Source organism: Coturnix japonica, chromosome 9 (assembly GCF_054131305.1).
Source record: "Coturnix japonica strain WE chromosome 9, WE-NBRP24, whole genome shotgun sequence".
In the NCBI taxonomy this organism is placed as follows: domain Eukaryota; kingdom Metazoa; phylum Chordata; class Aves; order Galliformes; family Phasianidae; genus Coturnix; species Coturnix japonica.
The window spans coordinates 29,116,581-29,127,982 of NC_140671.1; the positions used below are offsets into that span (position 1 = coordinate 29,116,581).

General features: G+C 52.6%; 1 long non-coding RNA gene across 4 annotated transcripts; it reads right to left on the bottom strand.

Moving 5' to 3' along the window:
- Positions 1–1,221: 1,221 nt before the first annotated feature.
- Positions 1,222–10,809, bottom strand: LOC107323299 (uncharacterized). Of its 4 annotated transcripts, none has more exons than XR_014932147.1 (3): positions 10,668–10,809; positions 5,232–5,346; positions 1,222–1,571 (listed from the first exon to the last, which is right to left on the bottom strand). It is a non-coding gene; the product is annotated as an uncharacterized LOC107323299 (long non-coding RNA). The 4 variants fall into 4 exon arrangements; XR_014932149.1 differs by having other exon boundaries at positions 1,222–1,490; positions 10,668–10,801; XR_014932148.1 differs by lacking the exon at positions 10,668–10,809 and adding an exon at positions 9,761–10,027 and having other exon boundaries at positions 1,222–1,490.
- Positions 10,810–11,402: the final 593 nt, after the last annotated feature.

The window sequence follows — 11,402 nt, forward strand, 5'->3', positions numbered from 1 at the left end:
ATAACACGGAATAGCACAGAATAGCACGGAATAGCACAGAATAACACAGAATAGCACAGAATAGCGCAGAATAGCACAGAATAGCGCAGCTGATTGGGACAGATGTTCCCTTCTATCCCCATCGTTTTGCCCCAGCTCAGCTCTGCTGACTTATCCAGCACCACAAACATCTTGTAAAGGCGGCTGAGATGAAAAAGGGAAGGAAAGCGGAGCCTTGTGTCCGCATTGAACACAGCCCGGTGCTCCATTCTCTTGCTCCTGGCCCTGGCTGGAGAGCTCCTTTCAACAGATCCTGTTCATTTGTTGGCGGATAATAGAACAATCCATGTGCAGGAAGCAGAAAATAGAGTCAATTACATCTGTATTAGGTGGCCTTGGGGAGCAAATCTCCTTCCATGCCTTCCACTGATACTGTTCTTAATGATATTAACTAAGGAGCCGCCTATGGGAAATCCAAGCACGGCCCTGGCTCCTCTAATACAGAGCAGTGCTAGGGATGTCACTTCCCAACGGGATGTTTAATTAGGGTTTTTCTTTTGCTCACAATGATGCTGCCTGGCTCTGTGCAGCCTCTTTGGGATGCAGCGGGGGCCAAAGCCTCGTTCAGGTGTTTGGTTGAATGCTGGAGTGCTTAGCAAGGTCAGAACTGCAGGATCGATGTGATGAAGCCTGAGCAAAAGGGGAAGGAGAGTGGAGCTGGTAGGAAGCGTTTCCTTGGCTGCACCGTGCAAGTGCATCATAGAAATGCATTGTGGAGGTGCATCATACAAATGCATTGTGGTTGTGCATCATAGAAATGCATTGTGGTTGTGATGCCCATTCCCAAGGGGCAGAGGAGGAGCAGTGCTTGGCGTGAGGGTTCCCATCTCTCCATGCTGTACATAGACAAGGTGAACTCCATCAACCCGTCCCACCCGAGCATCCAGGGCACGTATCTGCAGTGCTTCCCATCCCTATTCACTTTGGTATCCATTAATCTCACTAAATACCTGAGAAGAAGTAAAGAAAGATAGAACAAAAAGCATCAAAGATATTTGCTTTGCCTTTGCAAAGCTGTGTCCTTTTGCCATCTGTAGGCTCTGCCACAATGGGTTTGGTTTGACTTCCATGCTATAAAGGTCCCTGGTTTCTCTCCATCCTCCCCAACCCGTGTCCCCCCCCTTTGCTCTCCTTTCATTGGGGCTGTTGATGAGCTCGGCCTAATGAGATTAACTCAGCCCAGACACAGCAGTGGCAGTTTATTCTCTTTTCAAAGGACTCCGCGGTTTCCTACAAACTTTTTGTAAACTCTTCATCTCCGGCTCAAACTCCTTTGTAAGCTGCGTCCAATGGACTCTGACAGACCCACAGTGTCGGTCAATGAGGAGCAGTTAGAATGGGTCACTAATCCAAAAGAGTGGAGCGATGCCTTTAAAGCTTTAAAGCACTGGGAGACACGCCTGGAAAGAGCGAATCCAATTCTCCAAGAGCTGGAACATTCAGTTTGATACCTAAAATAAAGAGAATGAACAAGTCCGCCTTGTTTACATGGGACGATGTGGCGTTCAGTGATGGTTTCTACCCCTTCAGACCTGCATGGAGAAGATTAATGTTGATTAATTAATGTCTCCATCCCCCTGTCACTCAAGACTTGGAGTCATTTCGCTCCTTCCATAGGACCTGTCCCTATTAAAAGAAGCAGATGAGTCACACAACGATGAGCAAAACGCCCTGTTTCTCCCTTTGAAAAGATCACCATCTTTCATGATCTTTCACGGTGTTGATTTTATAGCAGGTAAAAAGAGTCATTTTAGTTGGCTGGAAGGGCACCCAATAAGGCACAATGTGATGTCAGGGCTCGTTGTGCTTACAGTCATAGAATCATTAAGGTTGGAAACACCTTTGGGATCACCATATCCAACCCATGTCCCCACTGACCATGTCCATCTGGAACACCTTTAGGGTTGGGGACTCTGTATCTCATGGGATCATGGTTACTAGGTTGGAAAGACCTTCATCGAGCCCAGTACTTGCCCCCATAAGCCTTGCAAAGGGAATCTCACATCTCCTATAGCTTTTTCTCTCCATGCCTTGCACCAGGCAGACCATGAGCTCTTCCAGCTTCCTCTGGTTGTTCTTACTGAAGAAGAAAGAGCCAAGAGCAGCTGTCAGGCCTGTTAAATCTGCTCATCCTTCATCACCCCGCATTAATTTATAAGTTAATTAACTTAAATTAACTTAAAAATAAGTTGCTTAATGGCAACTACAAGCAAGCCATGAAAGGGAAACTGCTCAGGGCCTTCCAGCACTGTGGGATCAGGACGGACCCCAATGTGGGGGTTTGAACTTCATCATCTTTAAAGGTCCCTCCAACCCAACCATTCAATCATTCTTTGGATCTGTGATTCTATCATACAATGATTCTGTGGCTCTACCACTCTATGATTCTACAATGCTATGACCCTATGCATGGGTTCCCCTCCTTCACCCTTCTGCTCCATCCCTTCCTCCACTTACCCGAGCTGCCTCTTGCCCCTCAGTTTTGCTTAGAAAGGGAGGGGACAAAATTAAACACATCAATAAATAAATAGGAGGGCTGGTGCCGATCGGGCTTGGGAGTAGGGTGGTTTTGTGCCACCCTTATTATCTGCTAATTGGGATTTTAACAAAGACTGTCCCATCACATGCAGGTGGCCGGTGACAACGTGCTTGTGACTGAAGAGCAATTCTTGACATAAGGAGAGTCGAGGAGCTTGCTGGGAGCCAGCAATCCCCGTCTGATCTCCTGCACGCCCGTCTGGCGCGGTGTGAATAATTAATAGATTAATGATACACCTCTCTGCTGCACACAGAGCACAGCGGCAGCTCAGGCTGCAAGCTGCTGCCTTGCACAAACCTCCCCATGTGCTGGGGTGCACCCTGCTTGTAGCAGCTCGGGATGTGAGCACCTCCCCTATGAGGACAGGCTGAGGGAGTTGGGTTTGTTCAGCCTGGAGAAGAGAAGGTTGCGGGGTGACCTCATTGCAGCCTTTCAATACCTGAAGGGAACTTACTACCAGGAGGGGAGTAAACTCTTGGAAAGGGCTGACAATAGCAGGACACGGGGAAATGGTTTTAAGTTAAAAGAGGGAAGTTTTAGGTTGGATGTTAGGGGGAAGTTCTTCACTAGGAGAGTGGTTAGGCCCTGGAACAGGCTGCCCAGGGAGGTTGTGGATGCCCCGTCCTTGGAGGTGTTCAAGGCCAGGTTGGACGGGGCAATGGGCAACCTGATCTATGGGGTCTCTATGGGGATCTATGGGGTCTATGGGGTCTTTATGGGGATCTATGGGGTCTATGGGGTCTCTATGGGGATCTATGGGGTCTCCTGGGCAACCTGATCTAGTAAAGGTGTATGTTTGGTTGCCCTGCTAGGCAGGGGGTTGGAACTACATGATCCTTGAGGTCCCTTCCAACCCGGGTCATTCTGTGATTCTGTGATTCTGTGATTCTGTATGTGCTCTGTGGGAGAAGATCCCGGTGTTGCAGATGTGTTGATGGGAAGGGGTGATGTAGCAGCATTGCTTGCAGCCAGCAGGAGCTGTAAAGGAGCACCAGAGGGGAAGAAGGCAGCAGATCTCCTGCAGGCTGCTTCATCCCCTCACAGCTCCTCCAGGCATTTGCCTTCCTTGCAAAAGTCACAGAGAATTTCAGCTTGAAAGCTGACAGAGCTGCAAGCAGCCAGCCCTGCTGACAGCATGCTTCCAGCAAGCCCTGCAGCAGGCAGCACCGTGAGAGCCCACCCAGAGCTAAGGGAGCTCGGGGCGAGCTCCTGCTCCAGCACAGGGATGTGCATTGGGGCGTCTTTGCCCAAGCAACGCTCTCCTCCCCTCCTGACGTGCTAAGCATGCAAACATGCCATTCCCCGGGTCTTCGTGCATCACAGGGGGAAGAGGTTTAATGAAAAATTTAAAGGCCGGAGTCTTAAAATAAATTCCAATCCCAGCTGAGATTTCACGGCGGCTGCTAAATGTCGCTCGCTTTAGGACTTGCGTGCGGGGAAGCGAAACCATCGCTCCCTTCCATAGGGAAGCATTGGGCCCCGTTCCTTTACAGGGCTGTGAGGAGGCACCATCCCCAGGCTGGGAGGTGATGGATGTAATTAAAAGCCCGTTTTGGGGGGGAGGGAGGGAGAGAGAAAAGGAAGAACAATAAATGGAGGCGGCTTATCTTGCGGCTGAAAGCTGATCTTCATGGACATGCAACATATGGTATTTTCAATAGTGGATAAACAGTTTAAAGGGGACCTGCAAATGTTGTCTTTTAATGAGCTAACAGCGGGGTTGGGCGCTGAATATCCCCATGCTCACCTTTTATCTGGGTGCCCCCACGTCGCCCTGCAGCCCCGGCATGCACTGTGCCATGTCACAGCTGCCACCAAGCCGCCCTGCGGGGCTGTGGGGCTGAATGTAATTACACGAGCTGGAGTCCAGCCCGAACAGCCCTCCTCATTGCAAAAACCACTGTGGGGTCTTTAATTACCAGCACGGGTCAGGACCCTTGGCTTTCCCATCACCTCTCCTCCCAGGGCAGTCTCATTGGCCATTGCGCCATCCCCAGTGCTGATTTGGAGCAAAGAGTTGGGCCCATTGTGGGTTGTACCCATCATCCAGGTGCTGCCTCCAGCAAATGGATGGGAACAGCAAAAATGTTATCTCCTGGATAAGAAATCTATGCTATCCCATAACTTTGAGGCTGGGGGCTGGGTGTGGGTGCCCATGTTTGGCATGGGAAAAAGCTTCTCATGGAGATTAAACCCCAAAGGGTTAAAGTTTTATGGATTAGCCATCCGCGGGCACAAATCTGTGCAGATCCTCCAAGCTTTGGTGCTTTGCATCAGCTCAGACTCCGCATCCCTGCGCCCTTTTCATGCCATGATCTCTGCACGTTGGAATTATCTTCCTCATCCTTTGGCATCCCTCAGTGCCCATCGGCAGCCCTAAGCCTCACAGTTGTGTTGGCTTCTGGCTGAGCTGAGAAGGGCTGAAGCCTTTAATATCCCTCAACCCCATTTCCCACGCAGCAGCCCTAAATCCCCATTTTATTGGCACGCTCCACGTTCAGACCCTTCCCAGTCTCCCAACCAAAGCCACGGGAGTTTGGGTCATTTTGAGTTAACTGAAAATATACACGTGTTTTAGGAGGCATCTCCTTTTGTACCAGCTCATTAGGGGAAATAAATGGTCCCTGACCATCTGTCATCTTTGTGCAGGTACCTGGCAGAGAGGGGTGGGAAAAGGCACGGAGGATCCTTAATCCGCTCAGGGTTCGGCGAAGTGAGCTCTGCTTCCCACAGCATAATTACAGCGGCCCCGCTGCAAAGTGACAGACCTAGTGAGTGGAAATAGATGAATGTAATTAAAATCCCAGGGAGAGGGCGATGGAGACGGGGACGCGGTGGAGGGAATGAGTGTGGCAGAGAGAGAGGAACCACGAGCAGGAGGCGGCTGGTCTTCAGGATGGGGACCATATGCTGGTTTCATTAACAAAGAAAAAGGGTAAAAGTTGATTTACTGATTAATTCCTCTCTTCTAATTGTGGGTTTTTTGTTTTAATTCCATGGGTTTAAGGCTCGAAGGATGAGTAAAATCCTGTGCTCTGACCTGCTGTGTGCATCCAACACAGTAGGCTCTGCATCCATCCATACCACTCCCTCTGGCTCCACATCCTATTGGTACCCCACATCCCCACGCTGCTCCCTTGGCCATTATCCTCTTTGAGAAGCCAATATCACCTTCATCAGCCCAAGGATGCCAAGGGAGGGGACGCTGCTGGGGTTCTGCTCCCAGGGATGGGTCCTTAGGGTGTCCCATGGGTGAGTGGCTCTGTGCTTTCAAGCACTGCAATTGTATCGATCAGCAATGGTTGTTTCCCCTCTTCTTCCCTCTTGAAAATGCCTTTTTTCTTCCTGCCCTCTCTTTGATGTCTTTTAATTACCTCTCCCCTCCTCCACACCCCCCTGTTAAAGAACCCCGAAGAGGTGGGCGAGGTTTATTTATTTATTGGCTTTGCTATGGATGAGGCTGGGAGTCGATTGAGATCCTGGGTTGTCTCTGCGGGAACGTTGGGGGCTGAGCAGCCCCGCATTGCTCTGAGCATCCCTTGGGCCAGCTGTGCCCCCAACACCCACATCCCTGTGTAACCCACAGAAGGATGCTTCACTGGATAAACCCACAGGGCACAACCCCCACCATGGAACCAACCACACCATTAATCAACCCAGCTTCATTTCACTCCATTGGGATGGGGAGGGAGGTTAATGCTTTGATGGAGGACTTCTCCAGGCTGGCACAGCTCTGGTCCATCAGGGTTGGCATCTCCCTGCTCCCAGAGCTTTGTCACTGTGCCGAGTGCCACTGTGTCCCCATCCCCCTTTCCCCACCCTCCCCTCACCCTGGGATGGATGGGAAATTTGAGGAATGTTCAGATTTTACTCATTAGCCCAACCTCCCGCTGGCCCTGGTTTAAAACAACCTGCAGGGGCTTCCCTTGATCGGTGATGTATGAGTGGCAGCGATGGGGTAAGCCAGACATCGAGCCTGGCTGGAGTCGGACTGCCTTGCATTTCACTGTTAACTTGTCTTCTGTGACTGGACATAATTTAGTCTAATTGTCTTCATGTGGGTTTCTTTCATCATGGCCACAATCCGGTTTAGCCAGCGGCTAACGAGGACATTTCAATGGCTTTCCTTCTGGCCCATCCCCTCGTCTCTCTGCTTTCATTTCCCAGGCTGGGCTGGCAGGGGGGTGTGGGGCTGTGTGCTGATCCCATCATTGCTCCCACTCCGTTTTGGGATGGAAAACTGACCTCATGCCTGGCCAAGAGGGGTTAAACCCCAAGGATGAGAAAGTGCCATCGGTGCCAATAGGCAAAGACTTCCTATGGCACAGCTGGTACAGACAGGGATGGAACTGGGTGATGCTCTGAGCATCCCTGTGTTCCTGCATCACAACAACAGTGCCCACATCCCATGGCCTTGGAGTAATATGGGAAAACATGCCTAGATTTCCCACCTCCCTCCCCACAGCCCTGTGGGCTCACACAGCCATCCCCATCTCCCCCTTTTGTGCACTGTGTTTGGGTTTAGGGATTGTTGTCGTGAAGGATGGTCGCGTTGGGTTTCTTGGAAGCAAGTCCCTGGGTCTGTTTTTTTGACGGGAAGAAGCTGGCGTTTCATGAAAAGCCTCTCCCTCGTTATTTAATGCTAAAGCTCTTCAATTAGTTTCATTTGATTTACTTTGATGCTTTTGTTCCCAGAGGTTTCCAGTGTGTGGGGCTGCCCCACCTCACCGGGTCTGCCCCCCTTTGATCTCAGCAGCGCTGCCATGGGCCCCCAAGGCATCCCCCGGCCCTGCGCACGCAGCCCCCATCTCACCCCCATCTGCTCCAAAACCAATATTGACTCGGGAATGGGGCAGCCCCCCGCCAGGCAGCTTTAATCAAAGCTTTCCCCAGCAAATGAAGTTTTTACAAGGAGGTCTCCAGGTGCTCTGTCCAGGGGAGGGGGACACAATGGCCATCCTGGCGGGGGCTTGCTGCTATGGCAAAGAGGGGAACGGAGGGGCCGGAGCCCCGGCGCTCCCCTAGGGTTAGGTTGTATCTGCAGGAGCCAGACAGGGGTCTGGATGCTGAGCCAAAACATTTAACATTTGCAGAGCAATTAAGCAGGGGGGAGAGGAGGGGAGGTGGAGGTGGCTGGGCACAGGAATTGGTTCTCATGGGAATGCTGTGGCACGGGGCAGGGACCCTGGGCTGAGCCCACAGCATCACCACAACCCCTTCCCAATGGGGAATAACCATGAATCCTTCCCAACTAGAAACAGCCACGAACCTTTCCCAATGGGAAATAACCACAGACCATTCCCTTGCTTAGCTTCTTTTTGCCAGCATCCCCTAAAGGGCATCCCATATAGGTCTGAGGTCTTTAGGGACTTCCATAACGCATTGCAGAAGGGAAATGAAGGTGCCTTTGGGACTTGCTCACAGTGCTTTGCATCCCATTGCCACCTCCTCCAGAGCATCAGGGGCATCCATCCTCCCTCCTGCAGCCCCTGGGGCTGTCACATCCCACACACCCTCAGCCCCACAGGGCAGAGGTGGGGTTGGATGGGGTTCACCTTACAACAGCTTGGTGCCTTTTGTGGGCTCTTATAGAGAAAGAAAAGCCAAACTCCCCCAGAAATACCAGCAATCAGTTGGCAATGCAGCTCTTCGAAACAAACAAACACATTGGAACAATGGGAGCGGGGCTGGCTGGGGAGAAGCAGGCAGAGCTGGGGATGAAGGATGACGTGTTGAAAGGCAGCGGTTAAGGATGAAGCCAAATCCTTTCTGCCACATTTCAACTGCTCCCAGTGCTTCTGCTGCCACCGAGGTCGTTGCCTGAAGGCGACGTTGGGTTGGGGCTGCAGTGGGTGGCAACCATAAAAAGCTCCCAGGCTGCCCAGTAAACCCAGCGCATTTATTTCCCTGTTTTAAAGGGAAGGCAATTAGCTGCTGACCCACGGGGACCTGGGGAAGAGACCCACAGCTGGAGCACAGCTGTCCCCCCATTGCATCGCTGTGATGCTTCCCATTGGTGTGATAGTCCTGCACCACTCACTTCTTAGGGATGCAAAGATGCAAAGACAGCAGTGGGTTCCCAGCCCTACTGCCTTCCCTGCATCCCATAGGGCAACACTGAGCCTGTAGGGAACCCAGAGCTGTGGTGATGGGAGGGGGTAGGAAATCCCTGATGCTCAGTGGGATTATTTCCCCATGGATAGGGTTCAGTGGGGCTGAAAGAGCCGCACGCCCTCTGATAATTTGCAGCTTGTGGATGCTGGGCTGACATTGAACTGAACCCGGAGCAGCAGCAGGCAGTGAGGAGCGGGGCAGCTCGGCCTTATTGTGGTGGCTGGGCCACTTGGGGTTTGGCTAATAGGGGACATTCCTTCCTCCCAGGGCTCTCTCATGCATTCAGGGCCAGCCTTGGCTATTTAGCCTCGTTAATGGCAACGTTTGGGTGACCGTCTTCCCCATTTCCCCTCGCGTGAATATTATCCCTGGGTTGCTCTGCATTGTTCATAACCAGGAGGGGACAATTAATCAGAGCAGAAAGGACTTTATTCAGACGGGATTCCTTCCGTGGCTGCACTACTGGGAGCAAATTAGCAACTCACACTTTGCCATTGGCCCTTTCCTTCAGTGCTTTGGGCTGCAGTCACCCCTCTACCCTGGGCACAGAAATGCAAACCTGCTCCTGTTTTAGCACTGCTGTCCTCACCACCTTTTCCTAATTGCTTTTGTTATTTTTGCATGTCCGGGCAGTGAGGTGGTAAATAGGCTCTAATCCCCATCCTAACACCTGCTTATCTGCAGGGCTGCTGCTGCTTCAGGAGCAGGTCTGGGCATGGGAGAGAAGGGAGAAACTCCTGCAGCCCAGCAATTACACCTGGGACATGATGCTCCCAGCAACACCCACACCACTGTGAATGGCCCAGCACGTGTTCCTCACCTTGCAATAAAGCTGCTTCCATGTACTCAGCACTGACAAGAGGGTAAGGGCAACCAGCCCATCAGCCCCCTCCCCCTTTCTCTTTCCATGTTCATTCCAAAGCATTTTGCTCACCAGAACTGCTCTGCAGACAGACAGTCCCCAGCTGTTGTCCCAACATCTGTCTCTCACTCTTTGCTAATGACGCCTGCCCTGCAATGCCAGATGCACAAATAACCCCTTTCCCAAATCTGCTTTGCATTTCCCACCTTTTACCCATCACGGATGCTGCGGGGTAGCTCCAGGCTTCCATCTCCTTGCAGCCGTGGCTATCTGAGCCCCTGGCAGGTGGGCTGTCCCTATGGGGATGCTTTGCTCCATCCCTGCTGCTGTAGCACCAGCAATAGACAGAGCTGTCTGTTGGCTCCAGTATGACCCGCCTGCAGCAGGGCTCAGCCCCACAGTCGGCCCCACAGCCTGTCTGTGGCTTTTACTGCTCTGGATGAGGCTGATGTCTCAATAGGGCACTAACTAAATGAGCTGCTCGCGTTCATGAGTCAGAGTGGGAGCTGAGCTCTGCCCTTTGCCTCTGTCTGAACCCAGCTATCACATCTATGTCTGGCTGTCATCAGGTCCACAGGGACAGCCACCATGTAGCAACGTGGCTGAGGGATGGCCAGCAGCAGGTTTGCATCCACGAGGACAAGCACAGGGTGCTCGGATGTGATGGGTTCAGATGCCTGGAGCATGCAGGATGTGGGGCAGCAAGGCTGGGAGCCCAGAGCAGAGCCACAGGGACCCTGCTGGGATGCTGTTAGGACATTTCTCTCCACCAGAAACTCATTAAGAAGGAACTGAGTCTGGCTCACAGCCGTGCCTCAGATCGATGCAATGAAATTTGATAAGGAAATGGCAGGAGCGTGCTCAGCACATGCAAGAAAAAAACACCAACCCAACCAAACCACGTCTTCAGATCTTGCCCTGTGGGATGGAGGCGGGGGGGGTTGTGAGCATCAGCCTTCCTGGAAAGCCCTCCTTGCTGACGCCTGCCCTCAGCATCCCAGAGGATGCATCTCAGGAGCCAGAGAGGCAGGCAGATGGGCAGCAAAAGCTGCAAGGAAAGGCCAAGCCTGGAGAGAGGCATTACCCTTTGAAAAACCCCATTCCCCATCAAACCTGGCCCTGCAATGACTCAGCCCTGTGCCGTCCCAGCTGCAGCGCTTCCAGGCTGCTCGGTTCACCCCAGCGGGTTCCCAGCAGCCGCTCGGTGACAAATGTCACCCGGGGACGCACGCAGCATCCCCGCCTCCTCCGCATCATTGGCAGCAGGGAGGTGGCTGCTGGGTCCCCCCGGCGCCCGCACTGCGGTTTAAAAGATGGGATCGTGTCAGCAGGCGGTTGCAAAACAGCTCCGTCAGACGGGCACGCTCCTTTGGCAGCAATCTGATTTCCTCATTGTGCCCAAACGGGGGCGGCTCGCTCCGAATCGCACCCGTGGAAGCGTGTCCTCCTCCCGACACGCCCCGTGAGTCACAGCGGCTCCGCAGGGATCGAGATCTGGAAAGCACCCAAGGCAACCATCAACCCCATGGCGGCTGATAACGCGGCGTTATCAGGCTCCATCCAGCTGCTGAGTCAGCCCAGCACACCCTGCCTGCCTGGCAGGAGACCAGGGATGGGGCTGCTGCTGGTGAGATATGGAGACAGAGCCCTTTGCAGCATCCCAGACATCACAGCATCCCTGGCACTACAGCATCCCAAACATCACAATATCCCCAGCACCACAGCATCCCAAACATCGCAGCATCCCAAACATCACAACATCCCCAGCACCACAGCATCCCAAACATCGCAGCATCCCAAACATCGCAGCATCCCAAACATCACAGCATCCCCAACATCACAGCATCC